We start from the raw sequence: 18,404 nt of genomic DNA, 5'->3' as shown, positions 1-18,404 counted from the left end.
GGCCGTGGTGGGGACTTCGCGACTGCGGTGGGATGTGTGCGGTCCGCGGTGAGCAAGGCCAAGCCTCCGCGGCCGCGCTCGATTTCTTGCGGTCCGCGGTGGAGCTCTGCCGCCGCAGTCCTTGTTATGCGGTCCGCGGTGGAGCTCCATGGCCACAGTCCTTTTTATGCGGTCCGCGGAGAGGGCCTGAAAGGAGTATATTTAAACGGACTCTCCAGTTAGTTTTCACTTTTCAAAACCCTAAAACATAAGAGGCGATTTTTCAAACAACCTTTCTTCTCCAAATCAATTGTAAGTCGTTTTTAACTAGTTTTTCTTCAATCATTAACATCTTTTAACATGATTTCAACTTCAAATCAATGATTTTCATGGAGGAAATTGGGTGTTTTGGGTAGAAGCTAGGTTTTTCAAAATTTGGGGATTTGGACCTCGATTTGAGGTCCGATTTCAAAAAAAATTACATATTTGGGCTCGTGGGGGAATGCGTAATCGGGTTTTGGTTCGAACCTCGGGTTTTGACCATGTGGGCCCGGGGGCGATTTGACTTTTTGGGTAAAACTTTGGGAAAACTCATTTTTCATGCATTGAAATTGATTCATTTAGCGTTTATTGATGTAATTAAGTAACTTGTGGTAGATACGAGTGAATTGGCGGAGGAATCGAGGGGTAAAGCTATAATTGAAGCTTGAGTTATGTTCGAGGCATCGAGGTAAGTGTTTGGTCTAACCTTAGCTAGAGGGATTATGAGTTGTGTCCTATTTGCTATTTGTTTCTTGTTGAGTACGACGTTGTCACGACCCAATTCCCGAACCTGGTCGTGATGGCGCCTCTCATGAAGACAAGGCCAGCCATTCAACCCAATTCATCCTTTTAAGACAATTAATTAACACAATTATAGTATAAACATGGTTTAATAATATCCAATAGCGGAAAGTATAGAAAATCCAACCCAACTCAGCCCTAACCGGGGTGTCACAAGTCACGAGCATCTATTAGAATGAAATTTCCACATTACAGTCTAGAAATACATTGAACAAGAATAATGAATAACATAGAGAGACAGTGGTGCTGCAAACGCTGGCAGTCACCTCGCAAAAACCTCTACAACGCTGCCTTCACGCAGCTAATACCCGCTACCGGGTGAATAAATACTTGCAACTGCACGCGAGGTGCAGGGAGTAAAGTGAGTACTCCAACTCAATGAGTAATAAATATAAATAATGACTGAAGGTAAGAAAACACGTTAAGGCACACAACATTCTATACAAAAGCAGTGAAATCATTTAAAATAACAATTCAGTGAATATCATGTGAAATTTCTTTTAGACCAGTAAAACAAGTAATTTAGCAGTAAAATGACAAGTAGAAATCTGCCCCTCGGGCTCAATATCAAAACAACAAGTAGAAATTTGCCCCTCGGGCTCAATATTAAAATAACAAGTAGAAATCTGCCCCTCGGGCTCAGTATCAAAATAATAAGTAGAAATTTTCCCTCGGGCTCAGTATCTAAGAACAGTATCAGCCCCTCAGGCTCAGAACAGTATGAAGCAACCAATCAATGAAATAAGAGCGCATAATTGTTATGGCAGATAATGCAAATAAGGAATGAATGCATGAGTGCAATGCAATGCACATGATGGTACACTCTATGCATGAGTGCAATGCAATGCATATGATGGTACTCTCTAGTACCCACTGTTGCGTGTAGCCCGAGTCATCCATTTTATTTATCGTCGACGGCGCTCACTGGGGGTGTGTACAGACTCCGGAGGGGCTCCTACAGCCCAAGCGCAATATCAAGCCATCTCGTGGCATCAAATCTAGGCCCTCGGCCTCATATCAATATTAGTATAATCACCCAAGCTCTCGGCCTCAATATCAATGTAATCAACCAGGCTCTCGGCCTTAATATTAATATAACACTGCTGCGGCGCGCAACCCGATCCATACTCAGTCCAGAAATCATCACAAGCCCCTTGGGCATTGTAAAATAGTAGTTCTCAGCCCGAAATATCATTTAGAAATATCATTTAAGTTTTCAAATCTTAGAAAGGTGGTTGAGTTTGCAAAATAGTATTTAAAACCTTGGACTGAGATCAATTGATATGCAAAATATGCGGAAACAGTGATATCAATCCCTGAAGGATTCAAATAATTGGCAAGAAGCCTAAATGCAACAATCAAATCTAAGTAAGGATGATCCTCAATTTAGTTCAAGTAGAAAACACGGTAAAAACATTTCTCGGGACGGACCAAGTCGCAATCCCCAATGGTGCTCTACCCCACGCCCGTTATCCGGCGTGCAAGTCACCTCAATATAGCGTTATGATGTGAAATTCCGGGGTTTAAAACCCTCAGGACATGATTTACATCAATTACTCACCTCGAACTAGCCCGGAAAGCTACTCTGCAACACGCTTGCCCTCTCGAATTCTTCCGAAGCTTCCAATCTAGTCATAATAATTCAATATACTCAATGCAAGTCGTAGGAATTAATCCCATATGAATTTACACATTTTCATACAAGGTACACATACCGTATGTTCGTTATAATAAGGGGATTCTTCAAGAGTTAAAGTTAGCCATGCATACCTCAAATTCGCGCCTTAATAATACTACCATGATCCAATACACTTAAGCAACTTCAATCTGCAATACAATATTAAATGAGACCAATATTAGTAACGAATTCCATAACTTATGCCATTTAGGCATATTATCAAACATCTTGTAGGCATATATATTTACATCTCATAACTATAGTATTGGTTCATCCAATCATCACCATTAACCAACAATTCATTCCACCATCATTCCCAACCAATTTATAACTTCCAACAACATATGTATGACCTTCCATTCACACCCAACCAACAAATCCTATCAAATAATCACCTTTAAATCCCTACCATGGTCATGTATTTAAATTGGGAATTTATGTCTTCCAATAACCATACCATAAGTTGTAATACTTGATTCATACTCATAATTCCATAATAACTCCATATATGTAAGTCTATGGTGTAGGATTGCCTCTTGTAGACCAAATCTTGAAAGACAACTTTGGAGTGTTCTTGAGATTTTGAAGAAATCCTATGAAACCCAATCAAAATGATATTGTAACTAGTGATTGAGAAGTGAAATCACCATGAAAACACACTTAAAAACTCACCTTAGGTGTGCAATTGGATGCCTTGGTTGAGTTGGGGGTGTAGAGGAAGCCCTAAGCTTGAGAAATGACTCAAATTCTCTTATTTCCGGTCTTTAGGATATTTAAAACCTTCCAGGCGTGCGAGCTCGCGCGCCTGTTTGCGCACGGGAGGCATAATGCGCGACTTTGCGCTAATGTTTGCGCTAGAGATGCCTGCCCAGTAAAATGGTCATAACCTTCTGTATTCACCTCCAAACGATGAACGGTTTGTTGCATTGGAAACTAGACTCAAAGATCTTTAATTTGATAGCCAATGAATCACACAACTACTTATAGAACTGGAGATATGATCGTTCAAAGTGAGGTCTTGTGCATACTCATTTGCAACTTTCATCTATAATGAAAATTTTCAACTTGGCTCGGACTTAAGCCTCTCCTTAGACCCCAAATCACCTATAATATGCCTCGTACACTTATTATCATATCCAATTGATATCCATTATATTAATAGTCCTCGTTCGCAGACAGAGTAATATAATTAGCGCCTGTCAACTTTCTTAATAGCGCTTAAGTACTTCAAAATTTTTTCCGGGGTGTTACATTCTCCCCCACTTAGGATCATTCGTCCTCGAATGAGAATTAGAGTCCGCTCCCAAATTTTTACTAAGTCCCAAATTTTTCAAAATTTTCGGCAGAGTCTCCTTTGTAATTGGGCCTGTCCACCTGTCAGAGAATCACCAAAACCATCCTAACAACTCATCCACAACTCGACAAAGCATCACAATGTATATCAACAACATTAATCTCAATATTACATGCATTATATTATCAAAATTGATACATGGACATGAGTTGCACCTATTTGAATCGTAACACATAGAAAATACCTTTCGATCTACCATTATTGGGCTATTCAACCAAGTAAGAACATTTTCTTTCCTTAACATTTTCGACCTCCAAGGTGGGCTCCTCGACTAATAGATTTCGTCATAATACATTTACAGAAGTGATCTCAACTCCCAGACTTATCTAACTAGTATGACAATTAGATTTCCCTCATAAGCCAATTACCCCTTAACTTTACCTTTAGTAGTTTCCCGCCAGAATGATACACAAAGGATTTTCAACTACCTTCTTAGACATAGATACATGAAAACACAAAACACATGGAGAAAAATAATAGGGAGACATCATGCTCATAGTTTGGCATATTCCCTTCGGGATTTCATAAGGCCCGATGTAACTATACATACTTTACCCGTATTAGAAATTCACATAACATCCTTATGGAGAAAATATTGAGAATAACCCATTCACTTTCTTCAACTCTAAATCTCCACGCTAAACATCTGAACTAAACCTTTGCCGACCTTCAACAATTTCTCTAAGATGTTCTGGTACAAAAAAAAATGATGATAAAATTTCATGTCCCATATATTTAATAACTGGGTAATGCTTCTCCTTTGATATGTTTTAACCTTCAAATCCCTAATTCACCTATCACACATACATACCCGAGGGTAGTCCCACGTCATCCTATACCATATAGGCCTGATGACACCACATAACTAAAAATTACTAATTTGGCCTTAGCCCATAAACCTTGAAATCAAACTTCCAACATCCAGAAGTTTCCTTTCAAGACCTGAATATTACGTCAACACACTGTATGAATTAGAGCAAGTTATATTAAGCTTTAACCATAATCCCAAATATAATTACACAATATACTACGCAACTCGCATACTCGCAACACCATTTCCGATCACAATAACTGCTCAAAACCAACCAATACTAGTATAAAACTCCATTCTCCATGAAGTCTCATTCACAAAATCTTCGTACACTCCTGATTCCCAAATCTACCATAATCACATCCCATAGTACTCATTCTAGGTTCAATGACCTTACATCACCAAACACAACTATTCCAGCTATTCCGATGTAATCATGCCTTCTCGGCTTAGAACATTATTTAAATCCAACTCATCAAACTCTGTGAGAAGGCCATCTATATGTGTATGCGCCCAATTTTCTCAAATTGCCCTGATTTGGAAATATCATAGCATGAATAGGAATAAAACCATTAATCTATAATTGAACGGGGAATCGTAATTTCCACATAACTCACGTGCTAACAATAGCACCCGCACGGACAACTCACGTGCCAACAATAAAATATGCATGGACAACTCACGTGCCAATAATATAATCTGCCAGGTATAGTCTTAGACCTCCAGTTCAAACATTTTATATGGGAGCATTCAAACAGGTATACATTTTCATGCTGGGTAAGATAAGACTTTCATGTTCCTGGACTGGTATAAGTGACATGCTAAAGTGTAAGCATGTACCAAGTATGTTATCATAGCTCAAATCGAATTATTTTTTTTCATCACTGAGGTATTTATCAAGTTCGTTCAGGGATTTTAACCCCTTCGCAGCCTCAAACATACCCAAAATAGCCCACACAATGTTACAGATGAGAAACATTGTAGCTTAAAGCTTAATAGTAAATTCTAAGCTTGTTATAGCCCAAACATTTTCATGATCATGAATAGTTGCCCCGGTGCTCGCACATGGGTTCGAACCTCACATATATGCACACTTACAACACATAGTTATCACAATCAATTAGGGCAACTAGTACCTCCACTGAGTTCAAATAAAATTCTCACATCAAACATGCCGCGAATCCCAGTTATTATACTTCTGGGAACTCCCAGTCTCCAAATTCATAGATCACATAAATCACCATATTTGATCACAATTCCAACACTCCAATGACTAAAACATTCCTCATGCACGATCATCCAACTAGGAATACTTCCATAATTCTTCTGTACCCCATAATAATAATTCGAATATCAACAGTCTATCAACCAGGTAAGTACCGCAATACTAATGAGCATCCGTAAGTAAAAACACAATACACTTTCTGAGATGCACATCATTCTCAGGAATTACCGGGCAGTTGATAACATTCACCTAAATATCTGAAATGGGCCATGATGTCCAAAATTTGTGATACTCCATTCAAGAATGAACTGCCACCCTTTAGATGAAACTCTTAATCTCACACAATATACCATGTCTACCACGCCATCATATGACAAGCACAAGAATCTCATTACCAATTCTGAGTTACCAGCAAATTACCTGCCGGTTAGTTAGAAACCTTCCAATGGCTCCCACCCCAAGGCAATTCATAATACACAACATGTGCCTCACACCGGTACAAAATGTCCGGCTCACACTATGGTAGAAACCATTAAGAACATCTTAAAATTTATTTGCACATAATCAAAATATTAAATATGGATTCCTCTAACTCGACCAAGCCACGTAGGCTGCCAAACCCATGAATGTTGTCACCCAAAACCTATGTAGAGAATCATCTCATAATAAGTAAACCAAGAACTGATCATATCCATTATCGTTTGGATCCTGCTTACTGCCAAGCTATATCACTTTGTTTTCTCTCCGATTTACCCTCAGGCCGACACTCTTACTTGACGTGCACCAGTAATGTTAGCCAAAGCTCACTACCAGATATCCCAACATAAAATCACATGGCCATAAGCCATGATATTCTTCTTAAGCACCCCTTAAGTATCACAACCCAAAACGCCCACTCTAAAAGTACCTTATGAATTTAAAAATCATTCTTTTACCTCCCTTGTACTGGAATACAGAATCCATAGTCATATAGAAGTACCGCAAGTTTTGATATTATCTCAATGTAAATAATTGATTATAGCGGTATACAAATCCGAACAATTTTCAATTGCCACATATACATTTTTGAATCCATTAGAACTCTCTCAAGAGTCGTCTACTCTGCTCAATTTAAATTGTACCGCCCAAATGGCCAAAATACACTTGCCACATTAACACAAAACACCTAAAGAAGTAACCATGTCTTAACATTATCAATCAAGTTCATACTTCATGGGCATTACATTCTTCAAAATAACAACTTAATCATTCCATGATTTTCATATCTTCATAAAGTATAACATACCTCGTATCCAAAAATTTCTTACTCGAGTCATCTTCGACCCCAATCTCCTCGAATCACAATCAATTCACAAGTATGCCTCAAACCGAAACCAACATAATGTATAATCATGTAATTAATTCATCGATAACAAACTCCCCCACTTGGCTCTAAGCCTTAAATCAAAACACTTGATAATTTACACTACCCATACTCTATTACTGCCATAATACTATAGTGAGATTCAGTCAAATTCTTCCCAATTTATGCAACACAATTTATATGGTATCTCAATTCGTCTACTAAGCTCGCCTTCATTCTCGTGACGGTCAGGTGAACTCTCTTGACTAATTCAAATTCAAATCTCAATGCATCTACCGTACTGGTAGTAAATAAAATTCTCCACACAATATTATAATGATCGCACATACATAGTTTACCCTGCAGGTGATAACCCACATGCTTATCTTCAAATTGACGCCTCTCTATAACCTTTCACAGCCACAACTACTACGTCATCACTTAATCTTTCTGAGTTTGACTCATTAACAAGACATGAATTATTATTATTTTTTTTAACCTCTCGAGAAACTCTTCTCTTCACGTTCAAACCTTCCAAACGCATTCCCGAGTCGCATCATAATCATCATTTATTCACCCCACCGCTTGTCGAGCCACAAATTTTAACTCCTAAGGACACTACTGGACACATAAGTCCAAATGTACAAATTCACACCACTGAAGCTACCGAGCCTAAGCTGCAGTCGAAACCCAGCCTCAAGTCTTCTAGACTGGCCCATTACCGAAACACCAAATACACATCTCGAATCTCGTTCGTAGAATCACAAGTCGGCAATGCACAGCTGATACCGAGTGCTTATGTGCTCATACAAACACGTGGAAGGAATTTCAAGAGTTACATTTCAAGTTGAATCAATGACGCACGATAAGAATTCAAGAGTGTGAAAATTTTCCTAAAGGTATGCAGCCTCTCGAAGATAAGTACAGACGTCTCCGTACGGATCCGCAAGACTCTACTAAACCTGCTCATGACTCGTGAGACCTATATAACCTAAGCTCTGATACTAACTTGTCACGACCCAATTCCCAAACCTGGTCGTGATGGCACCTCTCATGAAGACAAGGCCAGCCATTCAACCCAATTCATCCTTTTAAGACAATTAATTAACATAATTATAGTATAAACATGGTTTAATAATATCCAATAGCGGAAAGTATAGAAAATCCAACCCAACTCAGCCCTAACCGGGGTGTCACAAGTCATGAGCATCTATAAGAATGAAATTTCTACATTACGGTATAAAATACACTGAACAAGAATAATGAATAACATAGAGAGACAGTGGTGCTACGAACGCTGGAAGTCACCTCGCTAAAACCTCTACAACGCTGCCTTCACGCAGCTAATACCCGCTACTGGGTGAATAAATACCTGCAACTGCACGCGAGGTGCAGAAAGTAAAGTGAGTACTCCAACTCAGTGAGTAATAAATATAAATAATGACTGAAGGTAAGAAAACACGTTAAGGCACACAACATTGTATACAGAAGCAGTGAAATCATTTAAAATAACAATTCAGTGAAATATCATGTGAAATTTCTTTTAGACCAGTAAAACAGGTAATTTAGCAGTAAAATGACAAGTAGAAATCTGCTCATCGGGCTCAATATCAAAACAACAAGTAGAAATCTGCCCATCGGGCTCAGTATTAAAATAACAAGTAGAAATCTGCCCCTCGGACTCAGTATCAAAATAATAATTAGAAATTGCCCCTCGGGCTCAGTATCAAAATAATAAGTAGAAATCTGCCCCTCAGGCTCAGTATCTAAGAACAGTATCAACCCCTCAAGCTCAGAACAGTATGAAGCAACCAATCAATGAAATAAGAGCACATAATTGGTATGACAGATAATGTAGATAAGGAATAAATGCATGAGTGCAATGCAATGCACATGATGGTACAATCTATGCATGAGTGCAATGCAATGCATATGATGGTACTCTCTAGTACCCACTACGGCGTGCAGCCCGAGCCATCCATTTTATTTATCGTCGACGGCGCTCACTGAGGGTGTGTACAAACTCCGGAGGGGCTCCTACAGCCCAAGCACAATATCAAGCCATCTCGTGGCATAAAATCTAGACCCTCGACCTCATATCAATATCAGTATAATCACCCAGGCTCTCGGCCTCAATATCAATGTAATTAACCAGGCTCTCGGCCTCAATATCAATATAACACTGCTGCGGCGTGCAGCCCGATCCATACTCAGTCCAGAAATCATCATAAGCCCCTTGGGCATTTGTAAAACAATAGTTCTCAGCCCGAAATATCATTTAGAAATATCATTTAAGTTTTCAAATCTTAGAAAGATGGCTGAGTTTGCAAAATAGTATTTAAAACCTTGGACTGAGATCAAATGATATGCAAAATATGCGAAAACAGTGATATCAATCCCTGAAGGATTCAAATAATTGGCAAGAAGCCCAAATGCAACAATCAAATCAAAGTAAGGATGATCTTCAATTTAGTTCAAGTAGAAAACACGGTAAAAATATCTCTCGGGACGGCCAAGTCGCAATCCCCAATGGTGCTCTACCCCACGCCCGTTATCCGGCGTGCAAGTTACCTCAATATAGTGTTATGATGTGAAATCCCGGGGTTTCAAATCCTCAGGACATCATTTACATCAATTACTCACCTCGAACTAGCCCGGAAAGCTACGCTGCAACACGCTTGCCCTCTCGAATTCGTCCGAAGCTTCCAATCTAGTCATAATAATTCAATATACTCAATGTAAGTCGTAGGAATTAATCCCATATGAATTTATACATTTTCATACAAGGTACACATACCGTATGTTCGTTATAACAAGGGGATTCTTCAAGAGTTAAAGTTAGCCATGCATACCTCAAATTCGCGCCTTAATAATACTACCATGATCCAATACACTTAAGCAACTTGAATCTACAATACAATATTAAATGAGACCAATATTAGTAATGAATTCCATAACTTATGCCATTTAGGCATATTATCAAACATCTTGTAGGCATAGATATTTACATCTCATAACTATAGTATTGGTTCATCCAATCATCACCATTAACCAACAATTCATTCCACCACCATTCCCAACCAATTTATAACTTCCAACAACATATGTATGACCTTCCATTCACACGCAACCAACAAATCCTATCAAATAATCACCTTGAAATCCCTACCATGGTCATGTATTTAAATTGGGAATTTATGTCTTCCAATAACCATACCATAAGTTGTAATACTTGATTCATACTCATAATTCCATAATAACTCCATATATGTAAGTCTAAGGTATAGGATTACCTCTTGTAGACCAAATCTTGAAAGACAACTTTGGGGTGTTCTTGAGATTTTGAAGAAATCCTATGAAACCCAATCAAAATCATGTTGTAACTAGTGATTGAGAAGTGAAATCACCATGAAAACACACTTAAAAACTCACCTTAGGTATGCAATTGGATGCTTTGGTCGAGTTGGGGGTGTAGAGGAAGCCCTATGCTTGAGAAATGACTCAAATTCTCTTATTTCCGGTCTTTAGGATATTTAAAACCTTCCAGGCGCACGAGCTCGCACGCCTGTTCACGAACGGGAGGAAGAATACTCAGCATAATCCGCGACTTCGCGCTAATGTTTGCGCTAGAGACGCCTGCCCAGTAAAATGGTCATAACTTTCTGTATACACCTCCAAATGATGAACAGTTTGTTGCATTGGAAACTAGACTCAAAGGGATTTAATTTTATAGGCTATTCATCACACAACTCCTTACAGAACTGGAGATATGATCATTAGTGAGGTCTTGTGCATACTCATTTGCAACTTTCATCTATAATGAAAATTTTCAACTTGGCTCGGACTTAAGCCTCTCCTTAGACCCCAAATCACCTATAATATGCCTCGTAAACTTATTGTCATATCCAATTGATATCCATTATATTAATAGTCCTCGTTCGCAGACAGAGTAATATAGTTAGCGCCCGTCAACTTTCTTAATAGCGCTTAGGTACTTCAAAAAAATTTCCGGGGTGCTACAGACGTATAGGCATGGTGACGAGTATCTATGCGTTGGTGTCAAGTATGACCGTGAGTCTTATATTGTGATTTTCATGATCTCGTTGTATTATTCATGACTTGGCGAAGATTTCTATTTGTTGTGTAAAGTTGTGGAAAGAATTGTGACCTATGAACATTGAGGAGCGTTGGCTCAAGTTGTATAACAAATTGTGAAAGTATAGTGATAATCGAAACTCTAGGACATTGGCTCGAGTTGTGAAGTGAATTGTAAATTAAAAGTAAGAAAGAGAAGAGATCATTATGTTGCCCCTTGCCGGGCTATTGTTGAGTTGAGGTTCCCTTGCATTATGTTCTTAATTGATATTACGGACGCTTAGGTTGATGATTCTTCGTGTTAGGTGTTGTAACATGTTTGGTTATAGCTGGGTAGTTAGGTGTTGTAACAAGTTTAGTTATAGCTGAGGTAGTTAAATGTTGAAACTAGCTGAGTTATAGTTGAGATAGTTAGATGTTGGAACAAGTTTGGTTATGGTGTTTCTCCCTTACCGGGATGTATATACTTATACTGTTGAGTTCCCTTACCGGGATAGTGTAGTCTATTGTTGATCCCTTGTTGGGACGGTTAATTATGATTATTTTGGACTGTATATTTGGAACGGGTTGCACGCCGCAACAGATATTATATTGGATCGGGTTGCACGCCGTAACAGATATTATATTGGATCGGGTTGCATGCCGCAACAGATATTATATTGGATCGGGTTGCACGCCGTAACAGTTATATATGTGGATTGGGTTGCACGCCGTAACAGATATTATATGTGGATCGGGTTACACGCTGCAATAGATATTATATTGGATCGGGTTGCACGCTGCAACAGTTATATATGTGGATCGGGTTGCACGCCGCAACAGATATTATATTGGATCGGGTTGCACGCTGCAACAGTTATAAATGTGGATCGGGTTGCACGCCGCAACCAATATTATATTGGATTTGGTTGCACGCCGTAACAGTTATATATGTGGATTGGGTTACACGCCGCAAAAGATATTATATGTGGATTGGGTTGCACGCCGCAACAGATATTATATTGGATCGGGTTGCACGCCGCAACAGTTATATATGAGGATCGGGTTGCACGCCACAACAGATATTATATTGGATCGGGTTGCACGCTGCAACGGTTATATATGTGCATCGGGTTGCATGCCATAACAATGTTAAAGGATAAGGGATCGGGTTGTGCGCCGCAACAGTATTCTTATCGTAGTGATTGTAGACATCGAGTGTCCGTTCATACTTTATTAAGTTTCTGATAGAATTGGTATGTTTCCACCTCTATTTCAAACTATTATTACCTGTTTATATTTCTACTATATATCATATAACTGCATAGGTTTATCTGGAGTCTGGTCCTAGCCTCGTCACTACCTCGCCGGGGTTAGGCCAGGCACTTACCAACACATGGGTTCGGTTGTACTGATACTATACTCTGCACTCTGTGCAGATACCGGAGTAGCCATTGGTTAGCAGCAGTAGCTCGGGAGCCAGCCTTCAGTCCACCGAGACACCAAGGTAGCCTTACAGGCACCCGCAGGCCCAACGTTTCCTCTATCTTATTTTATATTCTGTTATCTCATGTATTCGAGACGAACAGTGTTATATTTCTTTCAAACAATTGTATTTAGTACTCCTAGTAGTCCGTGGATGTTGTGACACTAGGTTCTGGTTAGGGGCACGTGATAGTCTTTGAGACATTTTAGTTTTCTATTTATTTAAGACTTCCGCTAAATTTCATATTCCGTTGTTATTTAACTGTTTATGTCCTTGTTATTATAATTGGTAAGAAGTTTTCAAATAAAGGAGTTAATGATTTCTAAGTTCATGGCTTGCCTAGCTTCTACGAGTAGGCGCCATCACGACTCCCGAGGGTGGAAAATCTGGGTTGTGACAAGTTGGCATTAGAGCTCTAGGTTACATAGGTCTCATAATTCACAGACAAGCTCAGTAGAGTCTGAGAGATCGGTACGGAGACGTCTGTATTTATCCCCCAGAGGCTATAGAGTTAGGAAAACATCACATTTGTTCTTTCTCGTCGTGCGGTTTTGTTTCTAGATGCTAATTAAACTTCTACTCTGTTCTTTCGCAGATGGCGAGAACACGCGCTTCCTCATCTACCACTCAACAGCCCGAGCCCCCAGTAGTAGGTCCCACGAGGGGCAGAGGGCGAGGCCGAGGCCGTGCTAGAGGCAGAGGTAGGGATAGAACTCAGCCCCGAGCAGCAGCCCCAGTAGCGGAGCCCCAGGTTGACTTTGATGACGAGGTTCCGACTCCAGCAGCTCCGGTGGGCCCAGCTCAGGTCCCAGAGGGGTTTATTGCTACCCCAGTCCTTTAGGATGCTCTTGTCCGATTAGTGGGCCTCATGGAGAGTGTCACCCGAGCGGGCTTGTTTCCTGTAGCATCAGCCGTCTCTCAGGCTGGAGGAGGGGCCTAAACTCCTGCTACTCGCACTCTGGAGTAGATAGCTCCTTAGATTCAGACTCCAGCGGTTCAGCCAGTTAGAGCAGTTCAGCCGGGTGTGGTAGCTCAGACTGGTGATGGAGCGGCTATGTCTGCCGATGCTTTGTGTAGGCTGGATAGGTTCACCAAGCTCTTCACTTCCACTTTCAGCGGTGCATCTACTGAGGATCCCCAGAATTATCTAGACAGCTGCCACGAGGTTCTCAGGAACATGGGTATTGTTGATACCAATGGAGTTGATTTTGCTACATTTCACTTGTCTGGATCCGCCAAGACTTGGTGGAGGGATTATTGCTTAGCTAGACCATCCGGATCGCCAACCTTGACTTGGGAGCAGTTCACACAGCTATTTTTGGAGAAGTTTCTCCCCATTACTCAGTGAGAGGCTTATCAGAGGCAGTTTGAGTGCCTCCAGTAGGGTTCCATTATAGTTACCCAGTATGAGACCAAGTTCATCGACTTAGCTCGCCATGCTCTTGTCATACTTCCTACCGAGAGAGAGAAAGAGAGAGGATGAGGAGGTTTATTAATGGTCTTATTCAGTCGATTCGCCTTCAGATGGCTAGGGAGATTGGGAGTGAGATCACTTTTCAGTTGGCGGCCAATGTGGCCCGTAGAGTGGAGATGGTCCTGTCGTAGGGAGGTGGTCATGGGTCGGATAAGAGGCCCCATCATTCAGGTAGATTTAGTGGTGCCTCGTTTGGAGGCAGGGATTCATATGGTAGAGGCCATCCTCATAGGCCCTTTCAGTCAGCCCTTCAGGTCTCTCACGACGCTTCAGGTAGCCGTGGTCTGCAGATGCGGTATTCCGATCAGTAGTCCTACAGTTCACCACCAACTCCTATCAATTCACCGCCGCTCCAGAGTTTTTGGGGTGGTCATTCGGGTCGCCAGGGTCAGTCTCAGTTTCCTTAGCTACAACATTCAAGTGGATGTTTTGAGTGTGGTAAGTATGGTCATATCAGGAGGACTTGTCCAAGGTTTGTGGGTACTTAGTCGCAGTAGCAGGGTTCCCGTGCTATGGTCCAGGCACCACGTGTTCCACAGATCGCCCAGCCATCTAGGGGTGGGGGTAAAGGTGGAGGCAGAGGATTTAGAGGTAGAGCTCAGGCCGCTAGAGGTGGAGGCCAGCCAGCTGCAGGTCGTCCCAGAGATGGAGCCCAGGGTGGTGGGGCCCAGCCCCGATGTTATGCTCTTCCAGCCAGGCCCGAGGCTGAGGCTTCAGATGCAGTTATTACAGGCACGATTCTGGTTTGTGATAGAGATGCTTCAGTGTTATTTGATCCAGGGTCCACCTAATCGTATGTGTCATCTTATTTTGCACCGTATCTGGTTATGCCTAGTGTTCATTGAGTGTTCTCGTTTATATGTCTACGCCGGTGTGTGATTCTATTGTAGTTGATCGAGTCCATCATTCTTGTATTGTGGTGATTGGGGGTCTTGAGACTCGTGTAGATTTGTTGCTTTTAGATATGGTCGATTTCGATGTTATATTGAGGATGGACTGGTTATCACCTTACCACACTATCTTGGATTGTCATGCCAAGACTGTGACCTTAGCTTTACCGGGTATGCCTCGTTTAGAGTGGAGAGGGACTCTTGATCATTCTACCCGTAGTGTTATCTCTTATGTGAAGGCTCGATGTATGGTCGAGAAGGGTGTTTGGCCTATTTGGCATATGTTCGTGATTCTAGTGCCGAGGTTCCCTCTATTGATTTTGTGCCCGTTGTTCGAGAGTTTCCTGATGTTTTCCCTTCAGACCTGCCGGGTGTGCCACCCGACAGGGATATTTACTTTTGCATTGATTTGGCTCTGGGTACCCAGCCCATCTCTATCCCGCCGTATCGTATGGCCCCGCTTGAGTTAAAAGAGTTGAAGGAGCAGTTGCAAGACTTGCTTGAGAAGGGATTCATTAGGCCGAGTGTTTCGCCTTGGGGTGCGCCTGTGTTGTTTGTTAAGAAGAAAGATCCGACAAATGAACAAGTCTACAATCAAGAATAAGTATCCATTGCCGAGGATTAATGATTTGTTTGATCAGCTTCAGGGTGCTAGGGTATTTTCGAAGATTGACTTGAGATCTGGCTACCATCAGTTGAGGATTAGGGCATCCGATGTTCCTAAGATAGCTTTCCGCACTCGGTACGGGCATTATGAGTTCTTGGTTATGTCATTTGGGTTGACAAATTCCCCCGCAACTTTTATGGATTTGATGAACCGAGTGTTCAGGCCTTATTGGATTTGTTCGTGATAGTCTTTATTGATGATATTTTGATATATTCCCGCAGCCGAGAGGAGCACGAGCAGCATCTTAGAGTGGTTAGTCAGACCTTGAGGGATAGTCAGTTATATGCTAAATTCTCAAAGTGTGAGTCCTAGTTGATTTCAGTTGCATTCCTGGGTCATGGTGTGTCCGCAAAGGGTATTCAGGTTGATCCGAAAAAAATTAAGGCAGTTAAGAACTGGCCTAGACCAACATCAGCTACAAAGATTTGGAGTTTCTTGGGATTGACAGGCTACTACCATCGGTTCATGGAGGGGTTCTCATCTATCGCAGCCCGATGACCAGGTTGACCCAGAAGGGTGCTCAGTTCAGATGGGCAGACGAGTGTGAGGCGAGCTTTCAGAAGCTCAAGATAGCTCTGACTACGACACCGGTGTTGGTTTTGCCCACAGGTTCAGGTCCTTATACAGTTTATTGTAATGCTTCTCGTATTAGGTTTGGTGCAGTGTTGAAGCAGGATGGCAAGGTCATTGCTTATGCTTCACGGTAGTTGAAGATTTATGAGAAGAACTATCCAGTTCATGATTTAGAGTTGGCAGCCATAGTTCACGCGTTGAAGATTTGGAGGCATTATTTGTATGGCGTGGCATGTGAGGTGTTCACGGATCACAAGAGTCTTCAGTATTTGTTCAAGCAAAAGGAGTTGAATTTGAGGGAGAGGAGGTGGTTGGAGTTGTTGAAGGATTATGATATCACTATCTTATATCACCCGAGAAGGACCAATGTGGTGGTCGATGCCTTGAGTAGGAAGTCAGCCAGTATAGATAGTCTTGCTTACATTTCGGTCGGTGAGAGGTTGCTTGCTTTGGATGTTCAGGCCTTGGCCAATCGATTCGTGAGGTTTGATATTTCTGAGCCTAGTCGGGTATTAGCTTGCACGGTCGCTCGTTCTTCTTTATTGGAGCGTATCAGTGATCCGCAGTATGATGATCCCCATTTGTGCGTCCTTAGAGACACGGTGCAGCGCAGGGGTGCCAAGCAGGTTACCCTAGATGATGATGGAGTTTTAAGATTGCAGGGTCAAGTGTGTGTGCCAAATGTGTATGGTCTACGAGAGTTGATTTTAGAGGAGGCTCGTAGCTCCCGATACTCTATTCATCCGAGCGCCGCGAAGATGTATCAAGATATGCGGCAGTATTATTGGTGGCAGAGAATGAAGAAGGATATCGTTGCATATGTAGCTCGATGTTTGAATTGTTAGCAAGTTAAGTACGAACATCAGAGGCCTGGTGGTTTATTTCAGAGGATTGAGCTTCCTGAGTGGAAGTGGGAGCGGATCACTATGAATTTCGTTGTTGGACTCCCGCAGACTCGGAGGAAGTTCGACGCAGTATGGGTCATTGTTGATAGGCTGACCAAGTCAACGCATTTCATTCCTGTGGCAGTCTCCTATTCATCAGAGAGGTTAGCTGAGATCTATATCTGGGAGATTGTTCGTCTTCATGGTGTGCATGTATCTATCATTTCAGACCGGGGTACGCAGTTTACCTCGCGTTTCTGGAGAGCAGTTCAGCAAGAGTTGGGCACCCAAGTTGAGTTGAGTACAGCATTACATCCTCAGACGGACGGGCAGTCTGAGCGGACTATTCAGATTTTGGAGGATATTCTCCGAGCTTGTCTCATCGATTTTGGAGGTTCGTGGGATCAGTTCTTGCCTTTAGCAGAGTTTGCCTACAACAACAGCTACCAGTCGAGTATCCAGATGGCTCCTTATGAGGCTTTATATGGTAGGCGGTGTCGATCTCCGGTTGGATGGTTTGAACCGGGGGAGGCTCGGTTATTGGGTACGGATCTAGTTCAGGAGGTCTTGGATAAGGTCAGGATTATTCAGGATAGGCTTCGTACAGCTCAGTCCAGGCAAAAGAGTTATGTAGACTGCAAGGTTCGAGATGTGGCTTTTATGGTTGGTGAGCGGGTGTTGCTCTGAGTGTCGCCTATAAAGGGTGTGATGAGATTTGGGAAGAAGGACAAGCTTAGCCCTAGGTTTATTGGCCCGTTTGAGATTCTTGATTGCATGGGAGAGGTGGTTTATAGATTTGTATTGCCGCCGAGCTTATCAGCCGTGCATCCAGTGTTTTATGTGTCCATGCTTCGGAAGTATCAAGGCGATCCATCCCACGTGTTAGATTTTAGCACTGTCCAATTGGACAAGGACCTGTCTTATGAGGAGGAGCCGGTAGCTATTCTAGACTGGCAGGTTCGTCAGTTGAGGTCGAAGAGTTTTCCTTCTGTTCGTGTTCAGTTGAGAGGTCAGCCTCCTGAGGCATCGACTTGGGAGTCCGAGTCCGATATGCGGAGCCGTTATCCTCATCTTTTCCCCGACTCGGGTACTTCCTTCTTCTGTCCGTTCGAGGACGAACAATT

The sequence above is a fragment of the Nicotiana sylvestris genome, chromosome 4 (assembly GCF_000393655.2).
Source record: "Nicotiana sylvestris chromosome 4, ASM39365v2, whole genome shotgun sequence".
In the NCBI taxonomy this organism is placed as follows: Eukaryota; Viridiplantae; Streptophyta; class Magnoliopsida; order Solanales; family Solanaceae; genus Nicotiana; species Nicotiana sylvestris.
This window is presented reverse-complemented; position numbering follows the sequence as displayed.